This window comes from Carcharhinus amblyrhynchos, chromosome 13 (assembly GCF_965287045.1).
Source record: "Carcharhinus amblyrhynchos chromosome 13, sCarAmb.v2.hapA, whole genome shotgun sequence".
Lineage (NCBI taxonomy): Eukaryota > Metazoa > Chordata > Chondrichthyes > Carcharhiniformes > Carcharhinidae > Carcharhinus > Carcharhinus amblyrhynchos.
Window position 1 is genome coordinate 11,333,639 of NC_137336.1, and position 14,476 is coordinate 11,348,114.

Genomic DNA, 14,476 nt, shown 5'->3' on the forward strand with positions numbered 1-14,476 from the left:
AAAGATTTAAAAATCAACAAAGAATGACTAAGAAGGTGATAAAGAAAGGAACGATAGAGTATGAAGCTAAACTAGCTCTAAATATAAAAAATGACAGTAAAAGTTTTTACAAATAAATAAAGAAGAAAAGGCTGGCTAGAGTGAATGTTGGACCCTTGGAGGATGAGAGGGGGGATTTAGCGGTGGGCGATGAGGAAATGGCTGAGGCTTTAAATAAGTTTTTTGCCTCGGTCTTCACGGAGGAGGACACGAATAGGTGGCTGGATCTTAAAGATGGAAGGATGGAGGAGTTGAGGGCCTAAATGCGATTACTATCACTAGAGAGGTAGTGCTTGATAAACTAATGGGACTGAAGGTGGACAAGTCCCCAGGACCAGATGGAATGCATCCCAGGGTTCTGAAAGAAATGGCAGAGCTGATAGCGGGTGCCTTAGTAATTATTTATCAAAACTCGCTGGACTCCGGGGAAGTGCCGGAAGATTGGAAAATGGCTAATGTTATGCCACAGTTTAAAAAAGGTAGCAGACAAAAGGCAGGGAATTATAGGCTGGTTAGTTTAACGTCTGTAGTTGGAAAAATGCTAGAATCCGTCATCAAAGAAGAAATAGGGAGGCACCTAGAAAAGAATGGTTTGATCGAGCAGATGCAGCACGGATTCGTTAAGGGGAAGTTGTGTTTGACGAATTTATTGGATTTTTATGAGGATGTGACTAGTGCGGTGACAGAGGGGAACTGGTGAATGTGGTGTTTTTAGATTTCTAAAAGGCGTTTGATAAGGTGCCTCACAAAAGGTTGCTACAGAAGGCTAGGGTGCATGGAGTTGGGGGTAAGGTGTTAGCATGGACAGAGGTTTGGCTATCTAATAGGAAGCAGAGAGTTGGTATCAATCGGTGCTATTCTGGTTGGCAGTTGATGACTGGTGGAATGCCGCAGGGATCGGTGCTGGGGCCTCAACTGTTTACCATTTATATAGATGATCTGGAGGAGGGGGCTGAGTGTAGGGTGACGAAATTTGCTGAAGACATGAAGATGAGTGGAAAAGCAAATTGCGTGGAGGGTGTGGGAAGTCTGCAGAGAGATCTGGATAGGCTGAGCGAGTGGGTGAGGACCTGGCAGATGGACTATAATGTTATGCAAGTATGAGGTTATCCACTTTGGCAGGAATAATAGTAGAAGGGATTATTATTTAAAAGGCGAAAAACGGCAGCATGCTACGGTGCAGAGGGACCTGGGGGTCCTTGTGCATGAGTCGCAAAAACCCAGTCTGCAGGTGCAGCAGGTGATCAAGAAGGCGAATGGGATGCTGGCCTTTGTAACGAGGGGTATAGAATATAAAAGCAGGGAGATCTTGCTGCAACTGTACAGGGCACTGGTGAGGCCGCAGCTGGAGTACTGTGTGCAGTTTTGGTCGCCGCACTTGCGGAAGGATATATTGGCCTTGGAGGGAGTGCAGAGAAGGTTCACTAGGCTGATACCGGAGATGAGGGGGTTAGTCTTTGAAGAGAGTGGGCCTGTACTCGTTGGAGTTTAGAAGGCTGAGGGGGGATCTTATAGAGACGTATAAGATAATGAAGGGGATGGATAGGGTAGAGGTAGAGAGATTCTTCCTGCTTAGAGAGGAAAACAGAACTAGAGGGCACAGCTTCAAGATAAAGTGGGGGCAGTTAAGATCAGAGTTGAGGAGGAACTTCTTCACTCAAAGGGTGGTGAATCTCTGGATTTCTCTGCCCGTTGAAGTGGTGGAGGCTACCTTGCTGAATACATTTAAATCACGGGTAGATAGGTTTCTGATAAACATGGGAATTAAGGGTTATGGGGAGAAAGCGGGAAAGTGGAACTGATCCACTTCAGATCAGCCATGATCTTATTGAATGGCGGGGCAGGCTCGAAGGGAGAGATGGCCTACTCCTGCTCCTATTTCTTATGTTCTTAAAAGTCCGTAGTGAATGATAGAACAGGACAGCAGAAAGGAGTCCATTCAACCCATCACATTTGTGCTGGCTCATTTGAAGGACGTGATGTGGAGACACCGGCGTTGAACTGGGGCAGGCACATTAAGAAGTCTCACAACTCCAGGTTAAAGTCCAACATGATATTTGGTAGCTTGAGCTTTCGGAGCGCTGCCCCTTTATCAGGTGGGATCATTTGAAGAACAGTGGGGTTAGTCCAAATCCACAGCTCTTAATCCATCTTTTTCTCTTTCGGATATTTATTCAATTCCTTTTTTAAAATTCCCAATGAATCTCTTTCCATTCCCCCGTCAGGCAGTGCATTCCAAATCCAAAACACCCATTACAAGTCACCTCCAGCTCTTTGGCTAATCAGCTTCCATCTTGGGTGGCATGGTGGCACAGTGGTTGGCACTGCTGCCTCACAGCGCCAGGTCAATTCAATTCCGGCCTCGGGTCACTGTCTATTTGCACATTCTCCCCATGTCTGTGTGGGTTTCCTCCGGGTGCTCCAGTTCCCTGCCACAGTCCAAAGATGTGCGGGTTAGATGGATTGGCCATGCTAAATTGCTCCATATTGTCAGGGGGACTAGCAGGGTAAATACGTGGGGTTACAGGGATGGGGCCTAGGTGGTACTGTTGTTGGTGTGGCTCGATGGGCTGAATGGCCTCTTTCTGTCTGTAGGGATTCTATGATTCTATGAACCTGCAATCTCTGCTTATTAACCCTTCAGTCACTGGAAAGAGTGAGTGGAATCTTCCATTCTGGGTAGATATCTCACTTGCTGCCTGAGCTCGAAGGAAGGTCCACCATATCCTCCGCCCATTAGGCAGGTCAGTGGACACCAGTAATCCTTCCATCTGACTGAGGACCCCGGAATGCCATGTTCTGCTTACCAAGTGCTGCTGACCAATCAGAGGACGGGAGCTCTTGCACTCAGTGGCGCCATGGGGGAGGTTGTGGCTGCTGCTGGAATAACATCTACTCCATGACCATGTTCCCAGTTATGACCATGTCCTGGTCATACACAGAATAATGGAGGTTCTGCAAAGTCTTTTTACTTACATTATCCAAACGCCTCAGGAATTTTAACAACCTCGATCAAACCTTCCCTCCTCTGCTCGAAGGAGAATAACTCCAGCTTCCAGTCAGCAATTCAGTTTTATCCAGGGAACCAATTCTAGAATCATAGAATCCCTACAGTGCAGAGGAAGGCCATTCAGCCCTTCGAGTCTGCACTGACAACAATCCCACCTAGGCCCTAGGCTGTGTAACCCCATATATTTACCCCGCTAATCCCTCTAACCTAGGCATCCTGGGACACTGAGGGAGAATTTAGCATGGCCAATGTACCTAACCCGCAGATCTTTTGACTGTGGGAGGAAACCAGAGCACCTGGAGGAAACACTCACAGACACAGGGAGAACATGCAAACTCCACACAGGCAGTGACCCAAGCCAGGAATCGAACCCCCACATCCCTGGCGCTCTGAGGCAGCAGTGCTAACCATTGTGCCACCGTGGCAGTGGCCAATAGAATTCAGTAAATCTCTATTGCATCATTCTGAAGGTTCCACAACCCTCCCAAACTCTGGTGTCAAGAACTCGAGCTGGGGGCCAGAAGAGACTTCTATAAATAACCGGCACGGTGTCCCGGTTACACACCAGACCCACTCAAGAGACTTGAGCAGATACAGCAGGTCAGCGTCTCCAGTCCAGCCCTGAGGGAATGCTCACACTCCATTGGTTGAAGAGAAAAATTCCATGACCATCGTCGGGGAACAGCAGCAGAGTTCGCCCCAGAGTCCTGACACCAGTATTTATTCCTCAACCAACATCACTCAAAAAGGAATCAAGTCTTCAATTAGAACATAGAACATAGAACACTACAGCACAAACAGGCCCTTCGGCCCACAAGTTGCGCCGATCACATCATCACCTACCAACCTACAGACCTATCTATAACCCTCAATCTCATTAAACCCCATATACTCATCCAGGAGTCTTTTAAAAGACCCCAGCGAGTTCGCCTCCACCACCACTGACGGCAGCCGATTCCATTCACTCACCACCCTCTGAGTGAAAAACTTACCCCTAACATCACTTCTGAACCTCCCTCCCCGCACCTTAAATCTGTGTCCTCTCGTAGCGACCATTTCAACCCGGGGAAATAGCCTCTGAGAGTCCACCCTATCTATTCCTCTCAACATTTTGTAATTCTTTATCTCTTTTCCTGGAAGTTCCATGCAGTAATTGTGAGCCGGACTCTCTGACAGTTCAGTTTTGGGAAAGTGCCTCTGGGTGCCCTCAGAATACGAGAGACACTCTTAAAATGAAAGTTTATCCTTTCTCCATGACAGGCATCAAAATTATGGGGTTGAACAGCACAGGGTGGGGGTAGTGGGTGGGTGGTGGTGGGTGAACAGAGCAGCAAGGTTGCAGAGTGCCAATGCATTGCTCCCCCACCCCCCTTCACCCTGGAGGCATGCCAGCTCACCCCACACCCATAAGGTGCATCAGGTGGGCTAAATAGGGGCCCACCCTCGAGTCCTCCCCCACAGAAGCTGCCAGACGATGCGATTGGCCAACAGCTCCGGCAGTCCCGATACAGTGGCACAACGGTTAGCACTGCCTCGCAGCACCAGGGACCCGGGTTCGATTCTAGCTTGGGGTCACTGTCTGACCGGAGTCTGCACATTCTCCCCGTGTCTGCATGGGTTTCCTCCGGGCGCTCCGGTTCCCTCCCAGAGTCCCAAAAGAAGGTGCACTGGCCATGCTAAATTCTCCCTCGGTGTGCCTGAACAGGCACCAGAGCGTGGTGACTAGGGGATTTTCACAGTAACTTCATTACAGTGTTAATGTAAGCCTTGTGACATTAGTAAATAAACTTTACTCAGTGCCAGGAGCATGTTGCCAGCACTGCAACCAGGAAGAAGGCCCACTGGACCCCCCCTCACCCCACCTCACCATGCACCAGGTAAAGCCGTGGTCTGGTTGATTGGTTTGGCCAGGTTAGGGAAGGGGAGGGGGGGGTGGTAGGCTGGGGATCATTTATTCAATACAGCCAGTGAGTGGGAAGAAAGGAGATGGGATGGAGTACAATATTAACGCCCCCCTCCAAATCTGCAAAGGAAAGCTCCCGATGATAATAAACCACCTTCCTCCCTGTTCTTGGGAAAATTATTTTGTAAAAAATGTGACCTACCCACAACCCCCTGACACTCCACACAAACTGATTTGTGACGTAGGCACCTCATTACTGGGTCAATTGGCTTGCTAACAATCCTTGTCAATATTATCCATTGATGTAAGTAGGATGGCGCTGAACTGGTAGGGGGGGCGGTGGGGGCTGAATGGGAAGCTGGGTGGGGTGGACACCTGCTCTACTTGACCAGCTCCCACTTCCCCGCTGGAAACAGGCAGTGGCCAACAGAGTTCAGCCTGTTGTTTTTTGTTGTGACATATCTAATGGAATTCCGTAGGAGCAGGGGAGGTGGGGGCGTAGTGACGCTGTCACTAGGCTGGTAATAATGATCTGGGGGCCCAGGTTCAAATCCTACCACTGCAGATGGTGAAATTTTGAATTCAGTAAATTGTGGAATTACAATTCTGATGGTGGCCTTGAAACCATTGTCCGTTGTTACAAACACCCATCTGCTTCACTATTTATTGTCCTTTAGGGAACATAAGAACATAAGAAATAGGAGCAGGAGTAGGCCATCTAGCCCTTCGAGCCTGGCCCGCCATTCAATAAGATCATGGCTGATCTGAAGTGGATCAGTTCCACTTTCCCGCTCTTTCCCAATAACCCTTAATTCCCTTGTCTGTCAAAAACCTATGCACCCGTGACTTAAATATATTTAGCAAGGTAGCCTCCACCACTTCAATGGGCAGAGAATTCCAGAGATTCACCACCCTTTGAGTGAAGAAGTGGGAAGGAAAGGTCTGGCCTACATCATCAAGGAAGAAATAGCAAGACATCTGGATATAAATTGTCCCATTGATAAGACGCAACTTGGGTTCATGAAGGAAAGGTCATGTTTGGCTAATTTGGTGGAATTCTTTGAGAACATTACATGTGCAGTGGACAGAGGGGAACCTGTGGATGTGGTGTATCTGGATTTCCAGAAGGCATTTGACAAGGTGCCGGCTACATAAGATAAAGGTGCATGGTGTTACGGGTAATGTATTAGCATAGATAGAGGATTGGTTAACTAACAGAAAGCAAAGGTGTTTCTCTGGTTGGCGATCAGTGACTAGTAGTATGTCTCAGGAATCAGTGTTGGAACCTCAATTGTTTACAATTTACGTAGATGATTTGGAGTTGGGGACTAAGTGTAGTGTGTCAAAATTCGCAGTTGACACCAAGATGGGTGGCAAAGCAAAGTGTGCAGAGGACGCTGAAAGTGTGCAAAGAGATATAGGTAGTCCAAGTGAGTGAGTGAGGGTCTGGCAGATGGAATACAATGTTGGTAAATGTGAGGTCATCCATTTTGGTAGGAATAAAAACAAAATGGACTATTATTTAAAAGGTAAAAAATTGCAGCATGCTGCTGTGCAGAGGGACCTGGGTGTCCTTGTGCAGGAATCCCAAAGAGTTGGTTTGCAGATGCAGCAGGTAATTAAGAAGTCAGATGGAATTTTGTTCTTTATTGCTAGAGGGTTGGAGTTTAAAAATAGCAAGGTTATGTTGCAGCTGTATAAGGTGCTGGTGAGGCCACACCTGGAATACTGTGTACAGTTTTGGTCCCCTTACTTGAGAAAGGACATACTGGCACTGGAGGAGATGCAGAGGAGATTCACTAGGTTGATTCTGGAGTTGAGAGGGTTGACTTATGAGGAAAGACTGGATAGACTAGGACTATATTTATTGGAATTCAGGAGAATGAGGGGAAATCTTATAGAAACATATAAGATTATGAAGAGAATAGATAAGATAGAAGCAGGGAAGTAGTAGAACATAGGACATAGAACATTACAGCGCAGTACAGGCCCTTTGGCCCTCGATGTTGCGCCGACCAGTGGAACCAATCTAATGACCCTCTAACCTAAACTATTCCAACATTATCCATATGCCTATCCAATGACCATTTGAACGCCCTTAAAGTTGGCGAGTCCACAACTGCTGCATGTAGGGCATTCCACGCCCTTACTACCCTCTGAGTAAAGAAAGTGGATGAAACTAGAACTAGGGGGCATGACCTCAAAATAAGGGGGATCAGATTTAGGACTGAGTTGAGGAGGAACTTCTTCACACAAAGAATCTGCCCAGTGAAGCAATTGAGGCCACCTCATTGAATGTTTTTAAGGCAAGGATAAATAAATGTTTGAACAGTAAAGGAATTAAGGGTCATGGTGAGTGGGCGGGTAAGCGGAGTGGAGTCCATAAAAAGATCAGCCATGATCTTATTGAATGGCGGGGCAGGCTCGAGGGGCCAGATGGCCTATTCCTGCTCCTAGTTCTTACGTTTTTATGTTCTTATATTGACTCCACATCTACAGCAATGTGGCTAACTCTTAGCTGCTCCTTGGAATAGCCTAATGAGCCACTCAGTTCACGGACAATTAGGGTTGGGTGATAGATGCTGAGCCAATGACGCCCACATTCCCTGAACAAATGAACAAAAAAGGAGGGCCATGTTGAAAATCGGAGTTGTATCTCGGTTGAAGAAGGAGGGGGCTGTTGTCTTAAACTCTTGGTTGATTACCTCCCTAATCTTTGAAATTCAGAGGATATAAGACTCGTCCACGCAGCCTGTCTTTACATGCTCTTCCCAAAGCGTGTTTTCTGTTAGAGAAGGCAGCTCGCCATTGTCCACCACTCCTGCCAAAGTCAACGACTTTGGCCAAGCTGCCAAGGAACCCGCCGGCGGGAAGGGGCTGGAAAATCCCAGCCTTGGTATCAACCTGGCAAATTCATCCTTCATTTGATCTAAGACGATGGAAGCCTTCCGGAGCTGTGATGCCCAGAACAGAACGCGGTATCCTTCCCATCACCCATAGCAACCTTCGCTCTGACATCCACTTCACTGTCTGTTTAGGCTTGAAGATAGTAGCAGGCTCCAAAAAGAGCCTGAATTTTGTTTTTTTTTTGAGTGGCATTCTCTGGAAGGAAGTGTTGAGCGAAAGTTCTTTAGTGAAGAATTTCCTTCCCTTCTGAGGTTAGTGTTTCGTTGGTGTCAGCATTCAGTTGGTTACTCATCGGGAAGTATTTTTATTCCAGTTGCATGCTGAATCCTTGCACTAAAGATCCCACATTTTATTCATTTTCTCAATTAGTTGATGACCTTGAGAACACTGGCAGGGGCATTGCAATTGGCATTAGCACCTTGTGATAAAGAGGGGCATATATCACCAATACAGATTGCTGTCCAGAATCCCAGCTCTCATTGCCCTGTATCTCCATTCTCCTTTCTTTCACTTCTCTCTCTCTCTCTTGCTGTGATTCTCTCTGTCTTTCTCTCTCTCTTTTCCCTCTTTCTTCGTCTGTCTTTTTGTCTTCATTCCTACCTCACCATTTCAGGCTATGGGATTGGCTGATGTTGCTGGCATACTCACCATATTCGAGTACAATCCTTCAGTGTCATTTGTGGGTGGCACGGTGGCACAGCAGTTAGCACTGCTGCCTCACAGCTCCAGGGACCTGAGTTCGATTCCCGGCTTGGGTCACTGTCTGTGTGGAGTTTGCACATTCTCCCTGTGTCTGCGTGGGTTTCCTCTGGGTGCTCTGGTTTCCTCCCATAGTCCAAAGATGTGTGGGTTAGGTGCGTTGGTCATGCTAAATTTCCCCTTAGTGTCCCAGGATGTATAGGTTAGAGGGATTAGCGGGATAAGTATGTGGATAAGGGCTAGGTGGAATTGTTGTTGGTGCAGACTCAATGGGCTGAATGGCCTCCTGTGTTGTAGGGATTCTATGATCATCACCTTAATACATTGAATGCTTGTCTGTAAATGCATGAGGATAGATTTGCCTTCTTCTCAAAGGAATACTGGAATTACTGTTACCCAAGGGCAGTTGAGAGTCAACCACATTGCTGTGGCTCTGGAGTCACATGTAGGTCAGACCAGGTAAGAACGGCAGATTCCCTTCCCTAAAGGACATTAGTGAACCAGATGGGTTTTTCCAACAATGAACAAAGAACAAAGAAAATTACAGCACAGGAACGGGCCCTTCGGCCCTCCGAGCCTGTACCAACCATGCTTCCCAACTTAACTGAAACCCCCTACTCTTGCAGGGACCATATCCCTCTATTCCCATCCTATTCATGTATTTGTCAAGATGTCCCTTAGAAGTCACTACCGTATCCACTTCCACGATCTCCCCTGGCAGTGAGTTCCAGGCACCACCACCCTCTGTGTAAAAAATCTGCCTCGTACACCTCCTTTAAATCTGTGCCCCCTGGTAATTGACTCTTCCACCCTGGGAAAAAGCTTCTGACTATCCACTCTGTCCATGCCTGTCATAATCTTGTAGACTTCTATCAGGTCGCCCCTCAACCTCCGTCATTCCAGTGAGAACAAACCAAATTTCCCCAACCCCTCCTCATAGCTAATGCCCTCCATACCAGGCAACATCCTGTACCCTCTCCAAAGCCTCTACATCCTTCTGGTAGTGTGGTAACCAGAATTGAACACCATATTCCAAGTGCGGCCTGACTAAGGTTCTATAAAGCTGCAACATGACTTGCCAATTTTTAAACTCAGTGCCCCGGCCGATGAAGGCAAGCATGCCATATGCCTTCTTGACTACCTTCTCCACCTGCATTGCCACTTTCAGTGACCTGTGTACCTGTACACCCAGGTACATCTGCCTATCAATATTCTTAAGGGTTCTGCCTTTACTGTATATTTCCTGTCTGTATTAAATCTTCCAAAATGCATTACCTCACATTTGTTCAGATTAAACTCCATCTGCCATCTCTCTGCCCAAGTCTTCAACTGATCTATATCCTGCTGTATCCTCTGATGGTCCTCATCGAGATCCGCAAATCCGCCAGCCTTTGTGTCATCCGCAAACTTACTAATCAAATCAGTTACATTTTCCTCCAAATCATTTAAATATCTTACAAACAGCAAAGGTCCCAGCACTGATCCCTGAGGAATGCCATTTGTCACAGCCCTCCATTCAGAAACTTACCTTTCCACTACTACCCTCTGTCTTCTTTGACCGAGCCAGTTTTTTATCCACCTTGCCAGCTCATCTCTGATCCCATGTGACTTCACCTTCTGCACCAGTCTGCCCTGAGGGATCTTGTCAAAGGCCTTACTGAAGTCCATGTAGACAACATCCGCTGCCCTACCTTCATCAATCATCTTCGTCACTTCCTCGAAAAACTCAGTCAAGTTCATGATACATGATCTCCCCTTCACAAAACCGTGTTGCCTCTCGCTAACACATCCACTTGTTTCCAAGTGGGAATAAATCCTGTCTCAAAGAATCCTCTCCAATAATTTCCCCACCACTGATGTAAGGCTCACCAGCCTATAATTACCTGGATTATTCTTTCTACCCTTCTTTAGCAAAGGAACAACATTGGCTATTCTCCAATTCTCTGGGACCTCCCCTGTAGGCAGTGAGGATACAAAGATTTCTCTCAAGGCCCCAGCAATTTCCTCTCTTGCCTCTCCCAGTATTCTGGAGCTTATCCCATTAGGCCCTGGGGACTTGTCTTCCTTAATATTTCTCAAGACATTACAACCTCCTCTTTTTTGATCTCAACACGGCTCAAACTATTTACACATCCTTTCCCAGACTCATCATCTACTAAGTCCTTCTCTTTGACGCAAAGTATTCATTTAATACCTCGCCAATTTCCTCTGGTTCCACGCATAGATTCCCTCCCTTGTCCTTGAGTGGGCCAACCCTCTCCTTGGCTACCCTCTTGCTCTTTATATATGTATATAAAGCCTTGGAATTTACCTTAATCCTGCTGGCCAATGCTTTTCCGTGACCCCTTTTAGCCCTCCTTACTCCTTGCTTAAATTTCTTTCTACGTTCCTTGTATTCTACACTTGCTTTGTGTGTTCCCAGCCTCCTACCTTTGACAAATGCTTCTTTTTTCTCTTTGGATAACGAGAGATATTGTGAGCCTAGTCAATGTTCCCAAAACTTGCCATACTTGTCCTTCATCCTTACAGGAATGTGCCGGTCCTGAATCCCTATCAACTTACACTTGAAAGCCTCCCACACGCCAAATGTTGATGCCCTCAATCATCTGCCCCCTATCTACATTCTTCAGTTCCTGCCTAATATTGTTGTAATTAGCCTTCCACAAATTTAGCAATTAACTTGAGGACTACGTTTATCTTTAGCCATCAGTACCTTAAAGCTTACTGAATTGTGATCACTGTTCCTGAACTGCTCCCCTACTGAAACATCGACCATCTGGCTGGGCTCATTTCCCAATACTCGGTCCAGTGTGGCCCCTTTCCTAGTTGGACAATCTTCATACTGTTTCAAGAAGCCCTCCTGGGTGTTATTTACAAACTCTGCTCCATCCACGATCCTGGCACTAAGTGAGTCCCGGTCAGTATAGGGGAAGTTAAAATCTCCTGTTACTTTTACATCTTGCCAAAATCTGCCTGCATATCTGTTCCTCTATCTCCTGCTGGCAGTTGGGTGGCCTATAGTAAACCCCCAACATTGTGACTACACCCTTCCTATTCCTGAGCTCTATCCATATTACCTCACTGTATGAGCCCTCTGAGCTGTCCTCCTGCAGTACAGCTGTGATATTCTCCTTAACCAGTAGTGTAACTCCCCCAACCCTTTTACATCCCCCTCTATCCTGCCTGAAACATCTGTATTCTGGAATGTAAAGCTGCCAATCATGTCCTTCTCTTAACCAAGTCTGTGTAATGGCAATAACATCATTGTTCGTAGTACTGATCCAAACTCTAAGTTCATCTGCCTTAGCTGTTACACTTCTCGCATTGAAACAAACGCACTTCAGTCCACCAGACCCTCTTTGATTAGTAACCCCACCCTGCCTGCTGCTTCTCTTGAGTTTTACTGGCCCTATTCTCTGGTTCCCCTTCAGCTAATTCACCTTTGTTTTGGTTCCCAACGCCAAACTCCCACGTGATACTAGCAAACCTCCCAGCCAGAATATTTATGCCCTTTCAGTTTAGTTGCAACCCGTCCTTCTTTTACAGATCCCACCTGCCCCAGAAGAGATCCCAATCGTCCAGATACCTGAAACCCTCCCTCCTACACCAGCCCTTTAGCCACGTGTTGAGTTGCACTATCTTCCTATTTCTACCTTCACTGGCACATGGCACAGGGAGTAATCCTGAGATTACAACACTCGAGGGCCTGCTTTTTAACTTCCTACTTACTTTCTTAACCTGCTGCTGCAGGACCTCATCACTCTTCCTATCTATATCATTAGTACCAATATGTAACCTCTGGCTGTTCAGAATGCTTTCTGTTTGTTCAGAGACCTCCTGGATCCTGGCACCAGGGAGGCAACATTACCATCCTGGAGTTTCTTTCACGTCCACGGAAGCGCCTATCTGCACCTCTTAACTATAGAGTCCCCTATAACTATTTCTCTAGTGCTCTTTGTCCCTCCCTGCTTAACAACAGAGCCAGCTGTGGTGCCACTGTTCTGATCCCTAATAGCCCATCTCCCCCAACAGTATCCAAACGGTATACTTGTTAGAGAGGGGGATGACCGCAGGAGATTCCTGTGCTGACTGCCTGTCACTTCTAGTGGTCACCCATCTATCTGGATGCACCTTGGTTGTGGCCACATCTCTAAAGCTCCTATCTATGACTCTTTCCACCGCCTTCATGCTCCTAAGTGCATCCAACTGCTGCTCTAACCGATCCGTGCAGTCCGTAAGGAGCTGCAATTGGGTGCACTTCCTGCAGATATAGTCGTTCCAGAGGCTGGAAGCGTCATGGGTCTCTCGCATCTCCCATATGGAGCACTTAACCCCACTGACCAACAGTGGTTTCATGGTCATCAGTAGATTCTTAATTCCGGATTTTTTTAAACTGAATTCAAATTCCACCATCTGCTGTGACGGGATTCGAACCCGAGTCCCCAGAACATTAGCTGAGTTTCTGGATTAATAGTCTAGCGGTAATACCACTAGGTCATTGCCCCCTTTGTCCACAGTCCTGCAGGTTAGAGGACTTCAGAAGCACTTTCAGACATCTTTTCAATGAGTTGAGCATTTCTGCCTCTACCAGCCTTTCAGGAACTGAGTTCCAGGCTCCCCACCATCCTCTGAGTGACAAAATCTTTCCTCATCTCTCCTCTAATCCTACCCTCTACCAATCACTTTGGGTGCGAAAATACTTGCTGTTCACACCACTCTCGCGAGATCGGAAAATTTGGTGGCCGGCTAAATTTCCGTTCACTATAGCGGGATGGGGAAATCCCGCTGGTGTTAACGATGATAAGATTCCGGTGTTTAAATCTGTACCCCCTCATCACTGACCTCGTTGCTGAGGTAGATAGAACATAGAACACTACAGCACAAACAGGCCCTTCGACCCACTAGTTGCGCCAATTATATCCGTACCTAATATAGATATTGGCAAATGAAATGGGAATGTGAGACCAAAGAAGAATCAGAACAATAAATAAGAAAAGTTAATGAATATTTATTCTAAATTTTAAAAAATGAATATTGCAATGATGTTAGCCCTTAGTTACAAAATTTAATGCATCAGAAAAATTGTATAAATGACATTCAGTGGTAATATGTGCCAGTTAGTTATATTGGTTAATTTAGTTACAGTGATTATTGATAAGAGTTCAAAACTGTTTCTAAGATCAGTACACCTGAACAAGTTTTTAAAAATTACCCTCCTTTTTACTCCTCTAAAGAGAGAGTTTTGGAGTTATAAACACAAGTTTGGTGAATAATAATTAAACCATTGGTTCAGTGAGTTACAGACAAATCCACCATTTGGCAAAATAGACATTCATCTCAATACTGACTTAACCAATTGGTAATGCTGCTGGGAAAGTGCTGACAGGCAGATTGTTTAATGCTTCAGTTATACATTAATGAACTCATTTCAAATTAATGGCCTCTGTGCTTTTCGTTCTTCACTATTAATGTGATGTGGAGATGTTGGCATTGGACTGGGGTGGGCACAGTGAGAAGTCTCACAACGCCAGGTTAAAATCCAACATGTTTGTGGTAGTATGAGCTTCCGGAGCACTGCTCCTTCATCAACTGATGAAGGGGTAATGCTCCAAAAGCTCGTGCTACCAAATTAAACCTATTGAACTTTAACCTAGTGTTGTGAGACTTCTCACTATTAACGTGACTGATTAGCTAGTGATCAGAATTGTGCAGTGATGCTACATGCACCACAAAGGAGGCCATTCAGCCCATCGCGCCTGTTCCGGCTCAGTGAAAGAGCTAGCCGATTAGTCCCATTCCCTGCTCAATGGTTTTCCTTTTCAAATATCTTTGTAATTCCCATTGGGAAGTTACCCATCCAATTTGCTTCCACCACTCCATGCGTCGCAACTCGCCACATAAAATCTCCTCTCATTTCC